Consider the following 26,010-nt stretch of genomic DNA (forward strand, 5'->3'; position numbering starts at 1 on the left):
GATCAATCTGGAAACATCATATCTCATATCTGATGAACACATTAGAAATGTATTTGATAATATTACAACATTTGTTCACACATAAGAAGTTTGGAGGTGTGTTACCTGTGACCATCTACCTGATCATGTAGAAAAATAACTGTGTATCGTTAACACGGGTTCAAATAACAAATATCGTAACCACTGTGGAATACTTTGATCCATTAGAACTGTTTCCATGTAATCACGATGGAAGAAAATTCATCAAAAAGAACTGTCGAACATGGACTTACAACTAAAAAGTACTGTAAGAACCATATTCGTCCCTGTGTGGACGATATTGTGTATATTATATTTATTATCGTTGTCGACACGTTTCATCAAAACCAAAAGTCCTATCCAAATTTGGATCACATTAAGATAGTAACGATATGATTGTTCATGAGTTGTGAAGTGTTTTCATGTAAGTACGTCACTAATAGACGTGTCTTTTCATGTGGGTCAATTTGCAAAATCTTTATTGTGAGAAAATTAATGGAACGTTAAAAATACTATGAGTAGAACGTTTTTTTATTTTGATCTTATTACTGAAAACCTTTGAAATAATTACTTGATTTATAAGTAAAGTCACACTATTGAGAAAGTAAACTTTAATTATTACATAATATTCGAGTAACATCTTCTTCAAATCGTCATTTTTTCTAAATGATTAGGAAATGTAACTAAACACAGAACTAATGAATTACTGTATTCAACCGATTGAATGAAATCTAGCCATGTTGAGACATGTTGATCCATTTTGTGGAACTAAGACGTCATGTTGATGAGCTAACAACGTATCCCTAGCAATACACCCTCTCATTGTCTCTTCCACTGCCCCGAGGTTGAAACACATGTAGCGTCCTTTGGCGATGTGCCTCGCGGACCTCACTTTAACTATTACTGTTGTTCCAGAAAAGTCTACTGGTAGATACGAAAAACTAAAGCCTGTGATGACCGTATTTTGATCAGACTAAAATATCAAGATCGAAAAAATCCTACAGCACCTTAATACAAGAATGAAGTGAACACATTCTTCTTAAGGTATCCAAAAGAACAGTAAATAGGAAACTAATGAAACAAGTTTATTTTGCAAAAGGGACTATATATAAACTGATATTTATCAGAATTCAGCGTGTCAACTTACAGTCAGGACGCTGCTGGTATACATCTTTTCAGACAAGCCTTGTTAAGGTTGATGGTAGGATTCGTGTTCGTTGTTTGCGCGGAGAGCAGATGAGGAAACCTTTCCAAAGAAAATACACAATAGGAGGTATAATACAGTAATTGAGCAGCTATTCATCATGGTGTAAATCCTGTTCTTTATATTATCCAGAAAAAAATTCAATGGTGCTTCTTACAAACATGACATAGAGACAATATTTCTGCTATATGTTAGGGCAAAGTTTGGCAACAATTTTTTTTTACAGGATGACAATGTCACTACTTTTACCTCACATGTCTCAATTATGCTAGGGCTAATTAGATACTATAGCTAATTGCCATGGCTAGCAAAATCTCGAGATTGTAATTCCATCGAAGAACTATTGGGTAGAACTGATCCATAAACTTTCTACTCACGACATTAAACTAACCACTGTAGCTGAGTTGCAGCGCCTTCTTTTGACAACTTTGGATGAAATCACTGTGGAATACATTAATAACCTCATCGACAGCATGCCACGTCGCTTTGCAGAGTTTATTAGAGTACGATGAGAACAAATTAAGTATTGAATGTTTGGTATAAACTGATATAATGTTACTAATGCTATTTGTAATAATTTGATGTTATATATTTCGAAACGGCTGGTATGGGCTGAGAAAATTCTGTGTAGAGAGGTTTGTGTGTTTTGTTTGTTTTTGAATTTCGCACAAAGCTACTCGAGGGCTATCTGTGCTAGCTGTCCCTAATTTAGCAGTGTAAGACTAGAGGGAAGGCAGCTAGTCATCACCACTCACCGCCAACTCTTGGGCTACTCTTTTACCAATGAATAGTGGGATTGACCGTAACATTATAACGCCCCCACGGCTGAAAGGGCGAGCATGTTTGGCGCGACTGGGATGCGAACCCGCGACCCTCAGATTGCGAGTCGCACGCCTTAACACGCTTGGCCATGCCGTGCCTGATGTAGAGAGGCGAACAATGTTTCGACATGACGATGACAGAAGAAGGTCGAAACGTAGTTCGTTCCACTACATAGAAGTTTCTCAGCCCATACCAGCCGTTTCGACACATATTTTTTCTCCACAACTGGGTTTCTCGTCATCACGGATTAATTTGATGTTATATTTTGTCATTATATATGTTTCGGTGAGGTTTTGTTATCATAGGTTATAATAAATTACACATCTTTTTAAATTTGTTTTTTGTTTTAATACATCGTTCCTGATGTCTATAGAACTTGTCTTATTATATAAATTATATAAGTAGATGTTTAATATAAGAAGTATTTTTCGGTTTGACAGCACTAACTATATATTTGTAGACCATCTAAATAATAATGATCTTATTTGTTACAAAATATAGAAATATTTTGGCAACGACTGTACGTTCTGTTGTTTTGTATGAATTCTTTCAAGTGGTTTGTAATCAGAAGGATAACAATTCTGTTGTTGTAAATTGATGGTTATGTCTTTCGTTGGTCAGTGAAGTTTGATAGAAATTTTTGCAAAAGGTCCCTGTTAGATCCAAAAAACGCCTGAAACAAATCTAGGATATCTTCCTATGTCTATCACTTCTTTTTGGTTTAATTTCTTATCCTGAGATCTTGTCAGATCACACGAGGGAAATACGTCTGGATTCCCCTCAATAACAACATCATCATTGGATGAAACAGTGATTAACTTGCTAATCATGTTGGTTCATCAACACAAAACCAAACACCAGCAAATCGTTTTCCAACAATAATGATACACCCTTAATTGGCAGAATAGGGCTTACTTCAACCACAACTGGTCGGGAAACTAGGTCTGAATTTAAATAAATATCATGAAGATAAACATTAACAAAGTCACCCTTAATGCCCTGAACAATAACAGAGTCACCAGTGGCAGACCTCAAATATAGGGACAATATACTGTCTAATCTAACAACAGTGGCAACAACAATGATTTACTACAGCATGGTAAAGCGTTTCTCGTTCTGTTTTTCTTGAACATTGAAGATCGATTTTGAAGAACTTGGTGAAGTATGCAGAAACACATAACTTAGAAATTAATGGTAACGAAGTGCAAGGTTTAAGCTAATTACATTCTACAGGGTGTTCGGAAAGCCACTGTGCACTTATATATTTATTAACAGAGAAAACTTCACAGCGACTTTCCGAACACCCTGTATAAAAAGTAATGCTGTAGATATGTATATAGATTTTAGTTGACTCATATACCACAGCTTAGAAATATCTTTGTATTTCCACTGTAATAAGCTGATTCAGAGATATTAAAAGAGAGCGAACAGGTGGAAATTACTGTTGCTTAAAGTAATTAAGAGGTATTTGTATAAAACTTATCATTATAGGACGTTTTAAAAATATGTGCAAGCAGGTTTCTCAAAAAAAACACTTGGTTAATTTGATAAAATTTTGTGTAACTTTTTTTACTGAAGCTTCAAGCAAAGATGATTTACATCCACTGTGAGGCGTGTACGTATATTTTTGTTTAACTTTCGGGAGAACTTGAACATGTTCCTATGTTTTTTATTCACGAAGAGTTTTATCAAATTATTTTTGAATTTTTCTTTTAAAAGTAGATTGTGAGAACAATGATTAATCCTTACTGTTTGTTCTTGAAGTTCTGTTTTAGATTCATACACACATATCTTTTGATAGTGCTTTGAAAACTACAACTGTATTTGTTGCATAAAAGTGAAATAGGGATTGAAAACACTAAGACATAAAACCCACCCACAGTTGAAAATTTTAAAGTTATAATATAATACGTCAAATAAAGTAGGTAAACATTTCCGTATATAGCATTAGCGCAGTTTTAGAGATTGAAATTATTTTTATAGTAAAACTGTTGCTGAGACGTCGAATTTCACAATATACTTTTTTAATGTAAACTAAAACAATAAACAAATACACTGATTTTTTTTCTTCTGTTTGATAAAAAGTACTTTATACAAGAACTAAAATAAATGTTCAGTAAAGAACCTTTTATTCAATGTTGGGCTTCAAACAAAAATGATTTGTTTGATTAAGATATGATGGAAAATAATAAATCATTACTAGGAGTGATATTACATAATCGGATGAGTCTCATAGTGCATCTTAAATGAATCTTCTGGAAAAACATCGTTACATATTTTAAGTTATTTAGAGAAACGTTGATTGAAGTCAGCTGAAGTATAAACGAAGTATCTGAAAAACAACAACGATAACAAATTACTTGTAAACATTATCCTTCAAAAATAAGTTATCTTACAAAAACAGGGTTTAGAATCATATAAACCCAAAAAATAAAATATTTTCATTTCACCAAAGTTATTCATCTATGTTCTAAATATTTATCTCTGTGATTTTGATAAATAAATTTGAAAACATTTTAAGATAAAAAAATTCGCATCAAATACTTTAAGAGAGTTTCGAATCATTGTTAAACAACCATTTTGTCTTTGTTGTTTATTTGCAAATTTTCTAAATCTATTTTTAAAGTAATTATTTCATGTTTGTTTTCAAACTTGTGGTGAAGGTTGACAGTGATCTTGAACTCTGACTTTTGCTTTATCTTTGACTTTATTTGCAATTTTGCAAAAGGAAGACAACATTACTTTCCTGTGTTGTTGTTGGTTACAAACTGGTTAAAGTCAAATCTTATCTAACTTTTGATTTATAGCGTTTTCTCATTATCCTTTGAAAATTATGTAACCATGTTTTTTACAATATGTCACTTGTTCTTACTGATAAGAAGATTCATCGACTGACAAATTCTAAGAATGTTGAAAATCTTATCTTCTATAGATACTCGTTATAATTTAGTACCTTAGTATCCCAGTGGTACAACGGTATTCTTGCATACTTACAATTCTAGAATCTGGGTTTCGATACCTGTGGAAGGCACAGCACAGATAGCCCCTTGTGAAGCTTTTTGCTCATTTACAAACAAACAAGTATAAAATTGAAAAAAATATTTTAATTGTGAATTTTTCATCTTTTAAACATCTTTAGTAATATGTTTTCAAATAGATATTCTCAAACTATATTTCAGGTACATTTTGTGACTCATTATACATTGTAATTGAAAAAAAGAGGTGTTACAATACAAGAAGTTGAGATAAAAAACATGTATGAAAGAAACCTGTGATGGTCTCTAACATGGACACATAAATAAGGTTATATTTATTAAAAAGAACAAACTGGTTTATCAACAACAGTGTTTTCAACACAAATATATGTATTACTGTAACTATTTCTATACAGTTAACGTGAAAATATACCTTATTCACAAACTGCAGTCAACCACGGAGTCATGTATTTAGCTAATTATGACTGATTCAAATCTGATGCTGTAATCATTATAAAGAACATATTTTTTTTCCCACAAGCTTTAAAGGAGTTTATATTTATAAGCTAACTTGGGGTGGACTGCTAAATATATAATCAGGAGATACAGAATATTTTTTGGTAATTAGTCGAATTATTCATAATTCTCGTGTATTGTTTTACATTTCAAACACGAGATGTTCCTAGTAGATTTCAAAAATAAAATGAAATGGAACTATAAATTTGTCCCACACACTTTCAGACTCATTAATCTAAGTTTGGAAAACAATAGTTTCTTACGGTCTGATTAGAAGTACATTACGTGGATAAATAATAATAAAATTATTCTCTCAAATACTGTGGAAAGCTTAATGAGACATAGAAATCCTCTTCTCTCAGCCACTGTGGAAAGCTTGATGAGACATAGAAATCCTCTTCTGTCAGCCACTGTGGAAAGCTTGATGAGACATAGAAATCCTCTTCTGTCAGCCACTGTGGAAAGCTTGATGAGACATAGAAATCCTCTTCTGTCAGCCACTGTGGAAAGCTTGATGAGACATAGAAATCCTCTTCTATCAGCCACTGTGGAAAGCTTGATGAGACATAGAAATCCTCTTCTGTCAGCCACTGTAATGAAGAAAAGCAGACTTTTCTCGTTTCTATGGGTTGGATAATTTTATATATTTGTGACTGGATGCGTGTAAGTGCTCATATAACACTAAAACCCGGAACTATCGACACTAATGCCCAGTGGCAATCTTAATTCCCATCTCTAGAGAAACATTGACAGAGGTCTGGACTTGAGTTTGAATTAAACAATTTCATCCTAATTTCTTGCAGTACTTTTCAATAAAAAAAACTAGGTTTTATGTCGCAACCCGATTTGCAATTATACTAGCTTCCATCGTCTTCTCCACAGGCATCCTGAAAATTCAATCAGTCACATGGTGAGTTTCTTAACATTGTTGTCATGGAAACGAAATAAAGAAGGTTCATGCGGTGTTAGGGCACAAGTACGACGTGTGTACATTGAACACTTGGTGACAATAACTGATTTTATTTTGTTTTTGTTTATTCAATATATTTAAATTCATTAGCTATTTCAAAGTATTTTGGTTACTTTATAAACATGCTTAATTCTCTGAGAGACAGTAAACCGATTTCAGTTGAGGGAGAAGATGCAAATAAGTGTCAAAACATCATTGCTTACTTAAAAATGTTCAACGAGACATTCGAACCAACTTGTTCTTATGGTAAAATGTCAAACAATGTTAGTCTATACAAAAAGCAGGCAGCATTCGTGTATGTATGTAATGTATGTAATGAAACTATAAACTTATAGGAAACTTGGATTCTTGTGAATTTATTTTTCACTATTGGTTGAATTTAAGCTGCATTTTACTTTGAATATAGCGTCAGAAGGTCTTATCTGATGCCTTAATCCATAATAACGAGAAAACCCACATGTATATGTAAAAACGGCTGGTGTGAGTTGAGAATTTTTTTTATGTAAAGGAGCGAAAAACGTTTCGACCTTCTTCAATAATCGTCAGGTTCTCAAAGAAAGAAAGAGGTAACTGACCGATAGCTGACCACATGTTTGAGGGGGGTTGTGTAATTGTGTGTAGGAATATAGAGGGCGTGCATAGATGTTTGATTATATTTATTAATATAGGTACAAAGGTGTTCCTTTGTAATGGTTTATTTTGGGCTTGAGTTGTTGTATAAGTAAGGCTTCTTTAATTTTGCGTTTTTTAAGTTTGTTTCTTTATTTAGTATTTGAGTGTTTTCTATAGGTATGTTGTGTTTATTTGACTTGCAGTGTTCGAAAACGTGTGAAGGTGACTTTTTATGTTTTTTGAATCTGGTTTCCATTTCTCTACTTGTTTCTCCAATATAGAAGTCGTGGCAGTTATCACATTGTGTTTTATAAATAATGTTGGTGTGGTGTTTGTCAGTGTAGTTTTTACGTAGTATAGACCTCAGTTTTGTGCCTGGTTTTTGAATAAATTGGGTATTAACTGGGATGTCATATTTTGTTACTAGTTTTTGCCAAATATTGGTTATTTTTCTGCTGATGTCGGAAATATATGGTATTCAGCAGTATATGGTTTCGTGATTTATTGATTCGTGAGATATATTTACTTTTGTTGGTTGATTTTGCTTTCTGTCTAGGTGTGTGCGTATAATGTTTTGTACGGTTTGTGGAGGAAACTTATTGATGTTGATGAAGTATTGTTTTATTTTGTCTAATTCGTCGTTAATTTTATCTGGCGAGCATAGTTTTATGGCTGCGTTTATTTGGTTTTTTAGTATGTTGAGTTTTTGTTTTGTATCATGTGCTGAGTCCCTAGGAATGTATAGTACAGCATGGGTGATTTTTCGGTGTATTTCTGTTTTGAATTGTGTGTCGGTTCTTGTAATTTTGAGGTTAAGAAATGATATTTGATTGCTTTCTTCCTGTTCACATGTGAAGTTAATGTTGGGATCTATAGAGTTAATGTAATTGAAAAAATTAAGTGTGTGTTCTATAGATATGAATCCCGCAATCGTGTCGTCTACGTATCTGTAACAGTATAGTGGTGGATGTAATGCTGTGTTAATTGCTTGTGTCATAAAAATATTGGCTAGAACTGGTGGTACTGGGTTGCCCGTGCTTAGGCCATTTGTTTGTATATAGTTGTGGTTGTTGAACATGAAGTTTGTCTTCATCGTGGTGAATTCTATGAGGGTTTCTAATTGGTTGCTGGGAATGTCTATTGATGGGTTAGGATCTCGGATATAGAGTTCCAAGGCTATTTTGCAGGCTTCAGCGGTTGGAACTTCTGTAAAGAGGGATATAACATCGAAACTGGCCATTAAGGCTTTATGATTAAGTTGATTTAGATTAGACTTGAAATTAAAAGAGTCTTTGATGAATGAGCTGGCTGATGTTACAAATTTAAAGAATGCCCATGCTATGTATTTACCAAGATTGTAATTAAACGATTCATATGTGGACATTATTGGTCGTAATAGACAATCCGGTTCATTAGGTTTGGGAATGCCGTATATTTATGGTGTGCGTGAGTCAGTCTTGCGTAGGTAGGAATAAAGTGTTTTTGAAATTGTGTTGGCTTTTTTCATTTTTAGTAGTATTTTGTTTGGTTGCGTTTCGTGTGTTTTTGTTGGACTTGTGTGTATTGGTTTAAATTTGTTCGTGTCTGATAGGATGTTATTCATTTTTTGGATGTATTCATTCGTGTTCATTATGACTATAGCGTTTCTTTTATCTGCTTCTAGAATTTTTATGTTTTTGTCTTGTTTTAGGTTTTTAATGGAATTAATGTATCTTTTTGTAAGATTGTTTTTTAGCTTTCTGTTTTGTGAAATTATATTGATGGTTTTGTGATAAAATTCTTTGAAAAAATCGTTTAAGATGTTGTGGAAAATATAAATTTTTAAATTTTTGTGGGACGTTTAGCTGTTGGGTGTCAATAAAATTGTCGAAGTTGTCTTCGTTCTGTTGGTTGTTTTCTGTGGAAAGTATCACAAGTCTCCTGGCTTCGTCTTCTAAACATGTTGTAATTTCTAAGGTTGGAATGTACCAAGTTGTTTTTGCGAAGTTGAGTCCTTTGTTAAGCAGATGTATCTCGTCTGTGTTTAATTGTCGATCGGATCTGTTAATTATGAGGTTAATCAATGGTTTGTCGTGTTGGTGTCTTTTCTGTTGTTTGCATCTTAGTTTCTCTAGTTTTTTGTTGTGGCAGATCTTTTTGTCCCTGTAATTCCTAGTGTTCATTTAGTTTATGTTTCGTTGTATAAGTTTATTTCGATAACTGTGGTGGGCAGAGTACTCATTGTCTGGTTTTGTGCTTAACATAACAAAAACAAATCATTTGTTTGCCAACGACATTTAGTACAAAGAATATCTCTGTATCTCAGAAATTCATCATACCATCTCAGTACATGAAGATTTTGCGTGGTAAGGAGCTGTTACATACCTTTCCCAAACTGGATCAATTTAAAGTACCTACAAAACGCCAAATGATATCAAAACGCAGATATGAGACACGTCAATCTGCCTCGAATTCATTATAGGCTGTGGTTATCACGCAGCTTGCTGATTAGTATGTTGAAAACTATTTTAATATAATACATACTAATCTTTAGTACATTTATTTTTAACAAGCGTAATTTAACGAAGAGGGTAAAGTTTTAAGCTCGAATTTAACAAAATGGTTTAGAGTAAGATAATAAAATTTGGTTTACAAAATTTCTTAACACTACTTTACATTAACTTACGACCTTCTGTAAGGACAATATCTAAAACAATCATGTTTGTTTAATAGATTTCACTATTTAATGTGAATTTCAGAGCGCTATAGTCATTTTAAAAATAAAATAGATGTGAAAGTAGGTATATTTAACTTATATTCATTAAAACACGCCCGCTATGGCCAAGTGGTTAAGGCACTCGACTCGTAATCTGAGGGTCGCAGGTTGGAATTCCCATCACATCAAATATACTCGCCATATCAGTCGTACAGGCGTAATAATGTGAGGATCAATTCCACTATTCGTTGGTAAAAGAACAGTTGGCAGTGGGCCCGAAATTTAAAAAACAAACAAACAAGGGGGACATGCAGGGATTTATATTATTTTTTTACACGTCACAAATAGAAATAGGTGTTCATAAGTAAGTGTTTCCAAATATGGAAAGAGGTGGGCGGAGTCACTGTGTTTGATTTAAAAAAGTAGCTATATATCAGCAAATAAAAAGAAAGCCCTCATGTAGCTTTACACAAAATTCATTGCAAAACAAACCATATAAGACGACAATAAAACGCATTTAAGTTTAAACAGAAAAGTTGTATTATAACTATAATACTTATACTGTAAAATCATAACTTTAATCATAATTTTAATGGTTGATTTGAAGTTCGCGCAAAGCTACTCGAGGGCTATCTGCGCTAGCCGTTCCTAATTCAGCAGTGTAAGACTATAGGAAATTCAGTTAGTCATCACCATCCACAGTCAATTGTCACACTGTAACGCCCCCACGGCTGAAGGGGCTAACGTGTTTGGTGTGACTGTGATTCGAACCAGCGACCCTCAGATTACGAAACAAGCGCTCTAACCATCTAGCCATGCCTAGCCGTAAAACAAACCTCTGAAAGGAATAAAGAGGTCACTGCATCTTTATCGATAAAAAGATCCCTGTGTGAAGAGTTGATTTTTTAAACTTACTATGAAAATGACAGTAATGTTATACATATATATATATACTCGCCATAAAAAACTAATAAATCTAATTTAGTGTGTCATACGATTAGCTTGCTTTAGACTTTTTCTCAGTAACGTACCGAGTATATTTTTAAGTATTATCAGAAACCATAGCATACTTATTTATTTATTATATTTGCTTCGTAATTAATTATTAGTTTACAAAATTCTAAAGTATGTAGTAATTACCTTATATATAAGCAAAAAATAAAAATTTTAGACTCATGAACCGAAAGGCGATTATTATTTTTTCGCAGAAAAGAAATGATACAACTTCAAAGCGGGCTTATTAAATTTGTTAAATTTGTGAAACATGCTTTCGGCATTTTGAGGTTGTTGGTGCATTCTAACAGAGAAATAAGGTAACCCCACGTTTCAGTCAAACAAAATCAGTCCAAGGATTGTTTAATTCATGCCCTTTTAATTTTTCAAGTGAAAATTATGGACGGCTATGCGTAGATAGTACTTATACAGCTTCACTTGACATGCACCTACACACCACCGAGGCCCGGCAAGGCCAAGCGTGTTAAGGCGTGCGACTCGTGATCTGAGGGTCGCGGGTTCGTACACCCGTCACGCCAAAAAAGATTCGCCTTTTCAGCCGTGGGTGCATTATAATGTGACGGGTAATCCCACTATTCGTTGGTAAAAGAGTAGCCCAAGAGTTGGCGGTGGGTGGTGATGACTAGCTGCCTTCCATCTAGTCTTGCACTGCTAAATTAGGGACGGCTAGCACAGATAGCCCTCGAGTAGCTTTATGCGAAATTCAAACAAACACACCATCGCTTAGCTGCGCAGCCGATTCTATTAATTTAATATTGTATTTTATTTACCAATGTTTATTTCTTTCAGACTTTTGTGCAAAGATACGCATGAGGTATCTGCGTAAAGCTTGTCCTCAATTTCTAACTGATAGACCAGATGGAAGGTAGATGGTTCGCAGTACCAGACGCCAGCTCTTACAATATCTTTGTTAGACTGAATAGTGAGACTTGAGAGTCACTCTTTTAGGGCCCGGCATGACCAAGTGGTTAGGGCGCTCGACTTGTAATCTGCGGCTTACGGGTTCGAATCCCAGTTACATCAAACATGCTCGTCCTTTCAGGCGCGCGGGCTTTATAATGCGATGGTCAATACTATTATCCGTTGGTAAAAGAGTAGTTTAAGAATTAGCGGTGGGTGGTGATGACTAGTTGCTTTCCTTCTAGTATTACATTACTAAATTAGGGACGACTAGCGCAGATAGCACTCGTGTAGCTTTGTGTGAAAAACAAATTAATACTTTTACAGTTCTTTCATGGTCCTCGAAACGCGAAGTGCATTTTCGTGGTGACTCCTCGGATTTATAGTGCCAGGGTGCTAACCGTGTAGGTAATGCCTGGCCCCATTATTAAATTACGTATAAAAATATCAAGCATATTTTAGGGATTAAATTATTTGCGCGGAAGGTTTGCTTGTTTTGAACTTCTACGTAAAGCTACACGAGGATTATCTATGTTAGCTGTCACTGATTTAGCAGTGTAAGACTAGAGGGAAGACAGTTAGTTATCACCAGCTACCGCTAATTTTCTGGCTAATCTTTTATCAAGAGTAGATGGGTTGACAATTGCATCATAATAACTTAAAGGGCTAGCATGTTTGGTACGACGGAGATTCGAACTCTCGACCCTTGGATTACGTACGAGTCGATAGCCCAAACCACCTGGGCCATCAGGAAAGAATCACCAGCCACAACATGTAAGCTGTCTAACTGATAGTGCCTGAAATGTGTAATTATATTAATAAATCAATTTTTCTTTACTCATATGAAATTTTGAGTTGAAAATCCGCAACTTAAAATCATGCTTTCTTATTCTTTGAAAAATTTAACTCTCAGACGTACAATATAATGGATTTAATAAAAACTTTTCTTTAATCAGAATATATTTTTTAATTTGATTAAACAAAGAAATGATGTTAGTTTTTAAAAAGTTAGGTAGGATGCATTATAGTCATATATGTGTTATATAAGTGTGTAACGAATTAGTGTTTTAGCTATTTTTTATTTTGATACACTGAGCAAAATAGTTCGAAAAATAACTTTAAGTTGAAATTAGATATTAATTTTAAATATTTGGAAAATTGGATTTGGATATCCATTTAAAAGTCTTGAACCTTATAAACAAGTGTGTGTATGTGTGAAATTATTTTAAACATTACATGAGATTTAAAGCTGTATGTGATAAGGAATTATCTTACATAGCATACAAATTTTTGATGTCTATATATGTGACACAAAGTTATCCTGAATAACAAGAAGTTCTGAAATACATATAAAGGCAAAAAATTAGTCCTAAATTAAAAAAATAATATTTTTACTTTTATTTTAGTAAAAATAATAGTAAAAATATATAAGTTTTGAATTTAATAGATGTAGTTATGTTTATTAAAGAGATGAAGATTTAATATAAGTCACATTAAATAGTTTTAAAGGGTCTAAAAGGCTTGAAACTTTAAAAATGCTACATGGAACTAAAAAAAGAAGGTAGAATTACCAACCTTTTCTTAATGTAATAAACAGATATTCTAAATAAGGTAGAAATCTTGAAACATATTTAGGATAATTTAAATGCTTATCTTTATATAATATGGAATTATCTTCAATAATCTGGAAGTCTTAGGGCACCAATGAATGTTTTATAGAACTATTCTAAATAACAGACAAAGCACTGAAACATTTATCTTTGTGTCAAACGTTCAACGTTAACAACAAAAAACGTGACAAAACAGCTGGTGTAATGAAATTGACGTAACATAAAACAACTTGTGTAATGAAATTGACGTAACATTTTCTTCCATTAACGAGTAGAGATAATAATAAAAGTGGCTCTGGCAACACAATACAATTTTGACGTGTTGAGTGTGTGTGTTTTCTTGTAGCAAAGCTATATTGAGCTATCTGCTGAGTCCACCGAGGAGAATCGAACCCCTGATTTTAGCGTTGGAAATCCGTAGACTAGAGGGATGACGACGTATTGAGACTTTCATGTTTAGATGAAAGTATTCTGACTTAACGAAAGACAACACCGTGACAGTAAAAAACGCGTGTGTTAGCAGCAGCGTTTATGTGTAAAATTATACGTTGATCTAAATGAAAACAGAAATAAGTTTTATACCACTGTTTCGCATTTCAAGTTATACTTGTTTTCTTAAGTTTTATTCAAATTAATAAAGCTTAACTTAATAGTATCTTTCTTTGCCTGTAGGAAACAGAAAATGAATGAGTTCTTTTCCAGGCTTACCTGAACAGATTACTTTACATACCCTGGAGCTAGAAATACTTGCTAATAAAGGTCTAACTTTAATTGGAGTATTCTGCAGATTCTGCTTCGCACTGATATAAGAATGCATTATGCTTATGAATTTCACATCTTTTCATAATTACTTATACTCTAATATATACATTCTAGTCACAGGAAATGTTTCAAAGTAATTTGTTTTTTGTTTTTTTTTGGGGTAGAGTTCTGACATTCTCTAAAGATCTCTTAAAATATGTACTACTTCAAAGTAAGAGAAAACATGGAGAAAAATATTAATGTAGAAAAGTTATTTCATGTACATCTATCATGATTTCTATTTAGTTTTGAAGTCTGTAAATAAATATCAAGATACTTCATATGCTGTATGTGCTGTTAAAAAAGTATAGTTAAATGACCAACATAGTCTAAAACAACATGTAACTAGAGACGATTAGAACATGCCTAACATAAGTAAATTATTTTGTATAAAAAGTAAAATATTTTACAGATGAAGCCATTCATTATCCAGATTAACTATTCATGTGAGTGGAAATTGTAATGTTAATTTTTAGCTTTATTATTTTAGGATCTTCCAGTTGCGTCTCAGCATAGCCATGTGATTAGGGTGCTTTACTCACAATCTGACAGTCGTGGTTCGAGTCTCTGTCACACCAAACATGCTCATCTTTTCAGCCATGAGAGCATTACATATAATGGTCAATTGTACTATTTGTTGGTAAAAGAGTAGCCCAAGAGTTTGCGGTGGGTAGTGATTACTTGCTGTTTTCCCTCTGGTATTCCACTGCTAAATTATACAGATAGCACTCGTGCAGCTTAAATTTGTTTTCCCACTGACTAGTTAATTTGTTTGCTTTTTAAAACTAGAAGAAAGGGAGCTAGTCATCACCACCCACCGCCAACTTGTAGGCTTTTCTTTTACCAAGTAGGATTTACCATAACTTTACAATGCTCCCAAGGTGGATAGGGCGAGCATTCGAAACCACGATTTTCAGATTATGAGTTGAACACCTTAACCACCTGTCCATGCTAGTCCTCTTAGAGCCAACTGTACTGTGTATCAGTTATAGTTAGTTAAACATAATACACTTAATGCAAGAAAGATATTTAAGAGCTCTTTCAAAATATACTTAAGGGTACAAGTTGCCTAAAAGAACTGTTTGACAACTTAGTGTTTTGATTAACAAATGGGAGACGTAATTTTTCAGCCAATGTTTCTGTAGGTTTTCGATCAACATCATAATAATTGTAAGAAATCAAAATACGCTAGAGAGCAGAAATGTAAAATTAAACGAATTTTGTGTCTGGGCCCGGCATGGCCAGTTGGGTTAAGGCGTGCGACTCGTAATATGAGGGTCGCGGGTTCGCATCCCCTTCGCACCAAACATGCTCGCCTTTTCAGCCGTGGGGGCGTTATAATGTGACGGTCAATCCCACTATTCGTTGGTAAAAGAGTAACCCAGAGTTGGCGGTGGGTGGTGATGACTAGCTGCCTTCCCTCTAGTCTTACACTGTTAAATTAGGAACGGCTAGCGCAGATAGCCCTCGTGTAGCTTTGTGCGAAATAAAAAAAAATTGCGTTTGTGAACTTATTTTGTTTGTGCATTTTAGATAAATTAATTATAAAATGTTAATATTTCAACAGATATTTCTTTTTTGTTATTAACTCAATTTAACCACCTAATAAATATTTTATAACTGTATTTAAGTATTTTTATGAGGTTCTGTAAGAGAAACATTATTTTTCATTCAAATAAGTCCTTTAAGAAAGACATTATTATTCCAGAGATGAAGTTTCCAAATGAATAGCACGTGTTACTGAAAACTGCAACAAAAATATTAAAATAAAACTCAGCATTTACTGCATGATGAAGTGCTTTCAGAACTAGATTCACGTGAAAAAACTAAAGCACTTTTTTTCTCAGTAATTTATTACCAGCTTTCGTCTTGACACATAATACGTGCAGTTTTCGGTTTGTATTGTGAGATAAATAAGTGAATTATTTAAAAAAAATCAACAATAGTGTTTGACTATATTATTTATTATATTTGTCTAATAACTGGATTTCATGTGCTCACATTTTAATTTTAGCAAACTTTTAACTTTGAAACATAAAACTTATTTGTTAACACCAAAAATCAATCAATCAATCGAATGTTTAAAGATAAATTTAATGATCATCTAATTATGTTAGGTGATAATTTTACAATAATTTACACTAATTTTCAGTTTAGAAAAAGATGTGCTCGTGAAATTATTATTTTCTTATTACTTTTTTCTTTTCATTGTTTCTTTTTTAATTTCGCGCGAAGCTACACAAGGATTACCTGCGCTAGGCGTCCCTAATTTAGCAATGTAAGATAAGACTAGAAGGAATGCAACTAGTCATTATCACCCACTCTTGGGGTACTATTTTACCAACGAATAGTGGGATTTACGGTCACATTATAATGACCCTACGGCTGAAATGGCGAGCATGTTTGGTGTGATAGAGATTCGAACCCTCGACCCTTAGGTTATGATTCGAGCGTATAACCACCTGGCCATGCCGGGGCCCAAAGTATTGCTCATATTCTTTTTGACGTTTAGTTATGAAAGCTACATAAATATTTTCGTCCACATCAGTAAAATGTAAAGATGTAAGTTTCCTATTTATATTTTTTCTCACTACAGTTACCACGAAGAACCATGAACATTGGTGGAATATAGATGTAATCACATGCACGTGCACTGATACGCATATTCCAATTATGAATTTAGTTATGTTTTCTTTTTTCGTTTATTCGTTTACATTTGTTTTTAAATGTTTGCCCAGTTTTAGCCCATTTAATCGAAGGTCTCATCTGTGATGTCGAGAAACCTACTTGTTGAGAAATTTATATGCAAAAACGGCTCGTTTGGGTCGAGAAAATATTTTACATAGAAGAGCGAACCTCTGTGTAAAATATTTTCTCAACCCAGACGAGCCGTTTTTGCATATAAAAAGAAGGTCTCATCTGATGAAATCATTACCTAAAACATATTCTAAAACGTGATGTATAACAAAGGCAGAAAAAAACAACAGTAGGTAAAAATGAAAGTTCTATAGAATTCCAAAGATCTAGGAAGAAAATGTTATTACATGTTATCATTTATTGTTGCGTGAGTTTACTCTGTTAGACAATAAAGTTTCAAATTACTATATATTTCTATAACCTTTTTTTCGCATTGTAATCTGCGTATTTTATAAAAATTCTTATATAATGTACACACATTACGCATACAGATGTATTCACATTTCTGCATTTGCTATTATCTTTTATTTTATTTATGAAACTGGATTGTTTTATCTATTCTTGAATAAATATTCCTTTGTGGCCCAGCAAAACCTTTAGGGTTTATGATTTCAATTACCCGCAATAGACACAGCTGAGATAGCTAACTAAACAGCTTTGCGCTTAATACAGACAAATTGACAAACAGAAGTAAAAAATAAATAGTTAATATATATTGAAAGCACAGGATTAAATTGTTGTTGGTTTTTATTCTGTTTTTTTCAGTTGGTTGGTACAGCTTTCTCAATATTAAGACCGTTCTTCAAGTAAACTAATTTAAACACCTGAGACATAAATATTTGTTTTTTAATTTCGTGCAACGCTACACGAGGGCTATCTATTCTAGCCGTCCGTAATTTAGCAGTGGAAGACTATATGGAAGGCAGCTGATCATCATCACTCACTGCCAACTCTTGGGCTACTCTTTTACCAACGAAGGGTGGGATTGACCGTTACATTATAACACCCCACGGCTGGAAGGGCGAGTATATTTGGTGTGACGAGGATTCGAACCCGCAACCCTCGGATTGCGAGTCTAGTGCCTTAACCGCCTAGCAATGACGGACCATAACTATAAATAAAACTGTCGGTGGTAACAGAGGTCCAGTAAATAACTATAAGTGAAACGGTCGGTGGTAAGACAGGTTCAGTAAATAACTATAAGTAAAACGGGCGGTGGTAACAGAGGTTCAATAAATAACTATAAGTAAAACAGGCGGTGGTAACAAAGGTCCAGTAAATAACTATAAGTAAAACGGATGGTGATAGGTTCAATAAATAACTATAAGTAAGGCGGTCGGTGGTCCACTAGCACATGTGACGAAGGAAACATAAGTGGATATCTTGGACACTAAGAAAAATAAAATGTGAGAGAAACGTCTATTGATTTTTCATCGCCAACTGGTCTACACATCAATTCTCAACAAGTTCCAATATGACTTCGGATACAAATAAATGAAAACAAACAACCAAAGCGAGGCAAGTGCGAAATAAAAGTTCAGACAATGAAGAAAATTAAGGACAAAACAAATGACGTAAGTACACCAGATGAGATGTGAATCTATCAGCAACCTGAAGAAACAAAACTAAAAGTTTCTTTCAATGGCTCGATATGTAAAAGTAAAACAAATTGGGTCAACGCCAATTTGAGGGTTGGAGACCAAGGAATACCAAACATGTTCGCCCTTTCAGCCGTAGAGTCGTTATAATGTAACAATCAATCCCACTATTCGTTGGTAAAAGAGTAGCCCAAGAGTTGGAGGTAGGTGGTGATGACTAGCTGCCTTTCCTCTAGTCTTACAATGCTAAATTAGGGACGGCTAGCACAGATAGCCCTCGTATAGCTTTGGGCGAAATTCAAAACAAACATTCAAGCGGTTGGAGAGTTCAAGATATTTACATTTAGTTGGAGTGAGATGAAAACCACTCTCAGAAGCCTACTTGCGTAAATGATCTAGCTTACTCTAAAAGGAAGTAAAAACCAAGGCTGTATTTCTCCTTTAGTAGTTTATTCATCTGCAAAAATTCTGTCTGAGTCCAAATATTGCAAGATAATGTGTTGATCATAAATCCCTGGAGAACAACATTGTATAGAAAAATGGCAGTAAATTGGACACACTCCAATTTGATAAACAGGGTTGTGCCCTGAATGTAGTAATTTAACAGGTGAAGATTATGACCTCTATAATCAACTGAAAATAATTTTTCAATCCATACAGCATCAAAAGCTGCTTTGATGTATAAAAATATGACAATAGCAATTCTTTGTTGGTGATAGAAACGGAGATGGATTCGTGCAATTGTGATAAGCAGTTTATAGTACTTTGACATTAACGAGATCCATTTTGACTGGATGAAAGATGATTATGATATTCAAGAGGCAGTTAAAGGTAAGAATTTCAAATGTGCTCAAATATTTTAACTATATATGATGTCAAAAAGATGGAGAAAATTAAGAAAGGTTCATAATACCAGACGATATAACAAGAGTGATTCTTCTGCATGCTTCTAAGATGAGAGACAAAGATGAAATATCCACCTACCACTGTAAATTGCCAAGAAAAGAACGAAATATGCGAATTAATTGTGAGAGAATACTTTAGGTTAATGAATCCTCACAAGGATAGATAAAAGCTTCTTTATATTCAGTCAAGGTAAGAGATGCATTTAACCACATACGAGTCTTCTGTGAGTTCTACCTTATTGTTAGAACTTCATCAGAAGAAATTAGGTCAGGGTCGAATAGAAATCCATTAAGAATGGAAATAGCACAAGTTTCATCTATGTCCTGATGTCCTGAAGAGTGATTACAGAATGACTTTCAAAAATTCAGTCCATGTTTACTGGAATAGTTCATACATGATGGAAATAGAGAAAACATCTCATGTCCGAAAAATATGGGAATTTTTAGTAGCTAGGGAATAAAGATGTCGTCAACTGGCCCATTTGGAAGTTCAAATATGACTTTTAACTTTAGCAAATTCAGTAGAATAATGTACTAAATTAATCTTATTAAAATGACACTTTAAACAATTATACTCCCTGTTTTAAAGTACAAAAAATTTTCTGCACTTGGCGTTTTGCCACAAAGTACATGCAAAGCAGGATGATCGTGAAGTCAAATGAACACCTTGGAAAAGAGTTGCTCCAAAAGCTTCATCAAAGCCAGCTCCTGAAACAATATTCAAGTCTAAATGTGTCATTTTAACCGATTAATAGGAGGATGAGGCACATTGAGATCACAGTGAAGGAATTAAAAAATTAAAGAACATTGTTCACTTCCAAGCTTATCTGGATGAACATGCCAAGTGCTCCATTAAAAGAAATGAAGACCAAAGTCAGGTCAAGTACTGATATTCTTCCAGCATGATGATTTTTTGGAATGTATGTGTGAGTGAAGGAATGCCACCATTATGGTGGGTTAAATTTGAATCAATGTACCCAAGTTCACATGAGTAAAGGTGATACTGGGATCATAAACATTAATGATAGAGAAGAAAGTAGTGTTGCAGAAAAAAGTTACTCATAATCTCCAACGGATATAAATTTTGAAAAGAAATAGGAGAACAAGAAATATCATTATCAATGAGATATCACAGATATGAAAGATAATCAACACAAAAAATGTCTACATAGGAAAAGTCAAGTATCACTAATGCATATAATGTTAGGAGATCATCTGGAGACAAAACATTACAGTTTAAAATTATGCACACAAAGACCCTAGAAGTTCTACTGGAATATGTTAGATGATAGGGTCATCATGATCACAAGATTTTAACTGAGCAACAATATCCTTAGGAGCCGAGCCAGTCAAAAGGAGGTGTTTGAAAGTTTACCAATGAATAACTTTAACGAGGTATGAATGGTTAAGTACTTGATAATGGCCATTTATTAGCTCTGTAATAAATGCCACAAAGTCAAAGGTATGATTATTAACTCCAGTTGGTGACAGAAATTCGTTTGAAATTTGAATTGCTCGGTTTGTAGAGGTACAGCGCACTCTAAACAAAAACGTTTGAAGATGGTTGGGGTGGGCAACATGATTGTTTTGGAAGAGGTGGGGCTAGGTAGATTACGTGAAACAAGTTTAAGAATTAAGAGTCGTGCACAAAAGAAAGAAGGTGTAAGAAGTGACTTCCTTTTCATTAATGCTCTATACAGCTTTAACCCACTCGAATTTCTATACCTTAAGAAGAATTCGGCAACATTCAAGTCCAGCATGGTGGGTTCTTCCACAGTTTGCACAAAGTAGGAAGTCAGCTTCATAGTTCTCACATAAATATGGTTCATTATAAGTAGAACATCTGATAGAATTTAATAAGTTGTTCAATGGGACTGTAGCATTAACCCTTGTAGCACTGGATAGGACTGACTACAAAAGTCCTTATGGAAAAACAGCTCAAATGCTAAGGCAACAGTAGTTTGGAGACAAGTACCTTCAAATGCAGCATTTCATGTGTTAACATAAGTTTCATCAACTTTTCAGGTAAGTCATCTGACAACTATAACAGAGTACTATTGTTGGGAAACTGCTTTACGCGCTTCTCAAACTGTAATATATGCGAAACTTCAAACCATGTTCTCGTTTTTCTGTTTGAGGTACAGGGTAATGTATTGAAATTTACCAAATTGAGTTACTGTTGCTTTGGATCCCCTGATCTATTTACCAGCGTTCAAATTTTGATCATCTATCTGATGGTATCAATTCACGCAAAGTCATGACCAAACGAAGGTGGTTACAGCTACTAAGCCGGATGTCTGGTGACTTAAACAGAATGACAAATGGGTTTAGGACAGAAGCAGGAGGACTCACTGATGGTAAGGAAAATATCTCAATTTAGAATGGAAGATAAGGCTGAAAAGATTATTTGCAATGCTTTTTTAACCACTTTTGGGGCCTCAACGAAGCAGAATTGTTGAGTATAAGGACACAAGTGTATTCTGGCGAGAATGGGGAAGAACATAAATTATTGATATTGATTCTATAAGAATGAGAGGTGAATGGGTTATACTGCCAGAGTTCATTGCTTTACATACAATAAAGTATAAGGAACTAAATAAAATTGGCCACCAATTCAAAAGTTAATACAATACACAAAAGGAAAATAAGTGTAAACGTTGGGGCGAATCAGGATAAAGGAAGAGTCCTACAGCATGCATAGCGTTTTGTTAATGAAGTAAATTAAAAACACCCCAATATAACCTAAACATATTAGTTACATAAAGCAAGAAATTAAAAATACGATAGAAAAAATTAAGAATTTGCTCATTGCCTCAATGAGTTGTGGAGATCTACCCGATACTAAACAAGTCTTAGTGTGCCCTTAACGATAAGGCTTAGCAGCTATAATATAGTCGATTCAAAAAGAAACACCTCCTCTCTCATACACGGACGACGGACCGACTTTTGTAACACTTCTGACTGATAAGCTTTTGAACTATACAATGTGACGTGAAATGCACAGTTGTAAGTTAGAACAATTTCTATTTTAAAAACAATTTGTCTTTATAGTTTACGATCTGTACAATTCTCTTTTCTCGAGTGGAACATACTTTGTCGTAAACACTAAATAAGCGGGAGAACTGGTGGATTTACAAGAATGTCAGTTTATAAATAGCTCTTTTTCAGAGATCCAAATTAATAATATAAGAAATATATTATTTTATATGTCTATTCAACAGTCATTTTAATGTTTGGATCGAGATAACGTAAAACTTAACTGAACTTAAACCAGTTTCAATCTTGATTGCAAATAATAAAACTTCTACTGTATTTGAGCCAAATTGTTATTAAATAAAAATAAACATTGGACACAAAGACACGATACTCTATAACCAGAGTACTGTTGAAAGGTGGACCTTTCTTCTTCAATAACAAACGGCCTGGCATGGCCAAGCGCGTAAGGCGTGCGACTCTAAATCCGAGAGTCGCGGGTTCGCGCCCGCGTCGCGCTAAACATGCTCGCCCTCCCAGCCGTGGGGGTGTATAATGTGACAGTCAATCCCACTATTCGTTGGTAAAAGAGTAGCCCAAGAGTTGGCGGTGGGTGGTGATGACTAGCTGCCTTCCCTCTAGTCTTACACTGCTAAATTAGGGACGGCTAGCACAGATAGCCCTCGAGTAGCTTTGTGCGAAATTCCAAAACAAGCAATAACAAACTTTATTTCTGTAGAAGAATGGTCCACAATTCGTAAGAACTGCCCTCTGGTTACAGGTTATTATATGTCTGTGATAAATCGATTTCTTGAATCTATATATTTTTCTAGCATTATGAATCAGCATTTGACTTCATTCTTTGACGAAAAATATAAGACCATTATTTAAATAATATAGGTAGTTGTTATTTTCGTACACATGGCGATGCTCTTTTTTGATGATAGAAATCATTATGTTAGGAAGATAATTATTTTTCATTATTAGTTTTATAACTTTGGTTAGAAATTACTATATGATTCTAGATTTCAAAAGTTCTGGATGACGTTTACAAAGAGTTTAAAGCTGCAGTACTAAGTTTATGTTAGTATCAGAAAATACTATACCTTGTAAAATTAAACTGGTGTTATAAGCAGTTTTATTAGGAAACTTGGATGTAACGTCTCAGTCGTTTCTCATATAGCTCTTAAGTTTAACAATAAACGGTTTTAATAGTAGTCCACCCATAAAAGAAATTAAACGGTGAGTATAAGATGGATGTCCTGCAACAATGGGTCAATACCGGAAGTAAGAAGGTTCAGTAGTTAAATATATGTTGGAAATTATGTATTTTAGTAAAATATAAAATACATAAATTCCAAGCTATATTTAACTTGTACATTCCAAGATGTACTTTTAGTAAAATATAAAATACACTCGAAATTGAAACAAAATTATATCAATAATGTATTTCTAATTCGTGAAGTGCTACATCGTATGTTTAAGTAATTATTTAATATTTTGAATTACATTTTTATCATAATCATCGTTTTCAACTTTCGTATGATTATATTGTCTCTTAAATGTTCCATAATCATTGTATTATAACATTGATTTGAATGCAAAACTACTTTGTTCTTTTTAAAAGTTTGTTAAATAATTGTTTTAGGAATATATATATTTTATAATTTTTCCTCTCGATATTGTTACAATGCTTATTTTGTGCTAAAATCAAAAGTAGGTTATGTATCTGATTACGTAATGTATGACGTTCAGTATTTATACTGGTTGTTGGTTAAAACTCAATTCATTTCTTAAAATGATATTGTTTGGGTTAGTGACTTGATTAGTCTCCCGTAACGACTAGTGACTTGATTGGTCTCCAATCAATTGATTTACATTGAAAACATTGTAATAATAGCGATGTATAAATATTAATATTAAATAACATAAAACACGTCATTTTTGTATTGTTTACTCTGTATATAATGTGCTTAAAAATAAATTATTATCGAGATAAAAACTACTTAATCTGTGTCTCAAATAAGGTTTGTGATATAGTTTATATGAAACAGTTAAGATACTTTTCAACTTATTCGAAATTAAAGAACAATTGTTACGATGAAGATTTAATTATAAAACTGTTTACAAACAAAACTGGAAGACTGCAAGAAGCTTTCGCCAGCCAAGAAAACGCGGTTCAAATGTACCTTAGAATTCATTGCCTGTGCCGAAGCGGAAAACACTTCACTTCACTACATTTTGTGGATCAGAAAAAGCCTCATTTCCTTTAACACCAAGTTGTAACAGGTTTACTATTATGCATTTATTTTAATACTGATGTTTATTTTAGTTAAATATGTATTTAAAAGTGCATGTAACTTACAGTCTTAAATACGTGTTGTTAAATCTCCACCTATTCTCTAAATTTGTAGATTCTCGAGTATAAGAATCGACATGTGTTTTTAATTGTTGCCAACTGAAATTTTTAGAACCTTGCCTTAACGTTTATAAACCGACACGTGGAGAGACAGTTATATATCGTTGGATTTCTGCAGTTTGTATACTATAAACTTCGGAAGTTGTAGCTTTGATAAACGCTTATCAATCGGGAAACTACAGAAATTGGACCAATAACTTTTACAGGTTTTGAACATTACAAATCGTTTAACTTCAGTGATTAACAAGAACAATAGATATCGTAATCGGAGAAAAGTCAGTTTGTAAACTGTATGAGGACAGCCAAAAATAGAGATATCTAGCTAGCTATTAAGCGAAGTGTAGCAGTATCAACTCAGAATTAATTCACTCATCGTGAACCGTCGATAAAATATACAGCTTTAGACCAGATAGAAGACTTAGCATCGTTTGGAAGTTTGTTAAACTTTCGTATATAAATCACTATTTGTAATAACTGTTATTATAAATTGTATTGTTGTTTCTATATTATAATACATTTGTGTTAAGAAAAAAATTCTGAGTATCAATATCGTTGACTGATATCATAAATTTAATTCACATCGACATTCATTAACTTCTAAATTAAAATACATAACAAAGTGGGATACTCATAGGTTTATATTTCAGGAGTAAGACTAGTTCTCACGTATTCGCTTCAAAGCCCCTTTATAACCTTAAAGTGTTTGTGGGGGCTTGACTTTACTAGTGGTGTATCAACATCGGACTTCAATTCACGAGTTAAGGAGCTAGCTCACGGGTCATGGTTTAAGAACACTTACGGTTACTGGTGTATATTCTAACATGGCAACTCGTCTTTCAAAGAAACGCTGGACTGAAGTGGACAAGTAGGAGTTTTAAAACTTGTGTCTATATAAATTTAAGGTTGTGAAGTTATATGGGTTTAAACTTTATTTCAGATAACCCTACAAAGTATTACGTATTTACCTACTATTAGTAGTAGATTTGTTTTTCATTAACCACAAAGTTACAGAATCGGATTTTCATGTATGACCACGACGAGTATCTAAACCCGATTTTTAGCGTTATAAATTCTCAGATATATTGCTGTTTGTATGGTGGTTGGGGTTGTTTCGTTTAATGAGTTTAATCCACTCAGCAACTTCTTAATAATGTTAGTTTAAGTAATCCTGTTTACCTAATGTTCTGTCATAATTACACATAGACTTCAGAATAAAGTTGCTTTCAGTGACACAACGAAAAATCTAAAGGTCTGTGATGTTAAATGAACACCGTTTACACT

The 26,010-nt window shown here is 33.7% G+C and overlaps 1 long non-coding RNA gene across 4 annotated transcripts in view; it reads left to right on the plus strand.

Moving 5' to 3' along the window:
- The window catches only part of LOC143230891 (uncharacterized), a 71,745-nt gene that overhangs the window by 23,716 nt on the left and 22,019 nt on the right, over positions 1-26,010 (plus strand). Inside the window, exon 4 of one of the 4 annotated variants that reach the window (XR_013016664.1) lies at positions 14,009-14,216. The exons of 2 other annotated variants lie outside the window; for them this stretch is intronic. This is a non-coding gene — a long non-coding RNA (uncharacterized LOC143230891). Of the gene's footprint in view, positions 1-5,897; positions 6,788-14,008; positions 14,217-26,010 lie in introns of those variants that run through there. One more of the 4 variants, XR_013016666.1, reaches the window with a different exon arrangement.

This window comes from Tachypleus tridentatus, chromosome 10, assembly GCF_004210375.1.
Source record: "Tachypleus tridentatus isolate NWPU-2018 chromosome 10, ASM421037v1, whole genome shotgun sequence".
In the NCBI taxonomy this organism is placed as follows: Eukaryota; Metazoa; Arthropoda; class Merostomata; order Xiphosura; family Limulidae; genus Tachypleus; species Tachypleus tridentatus.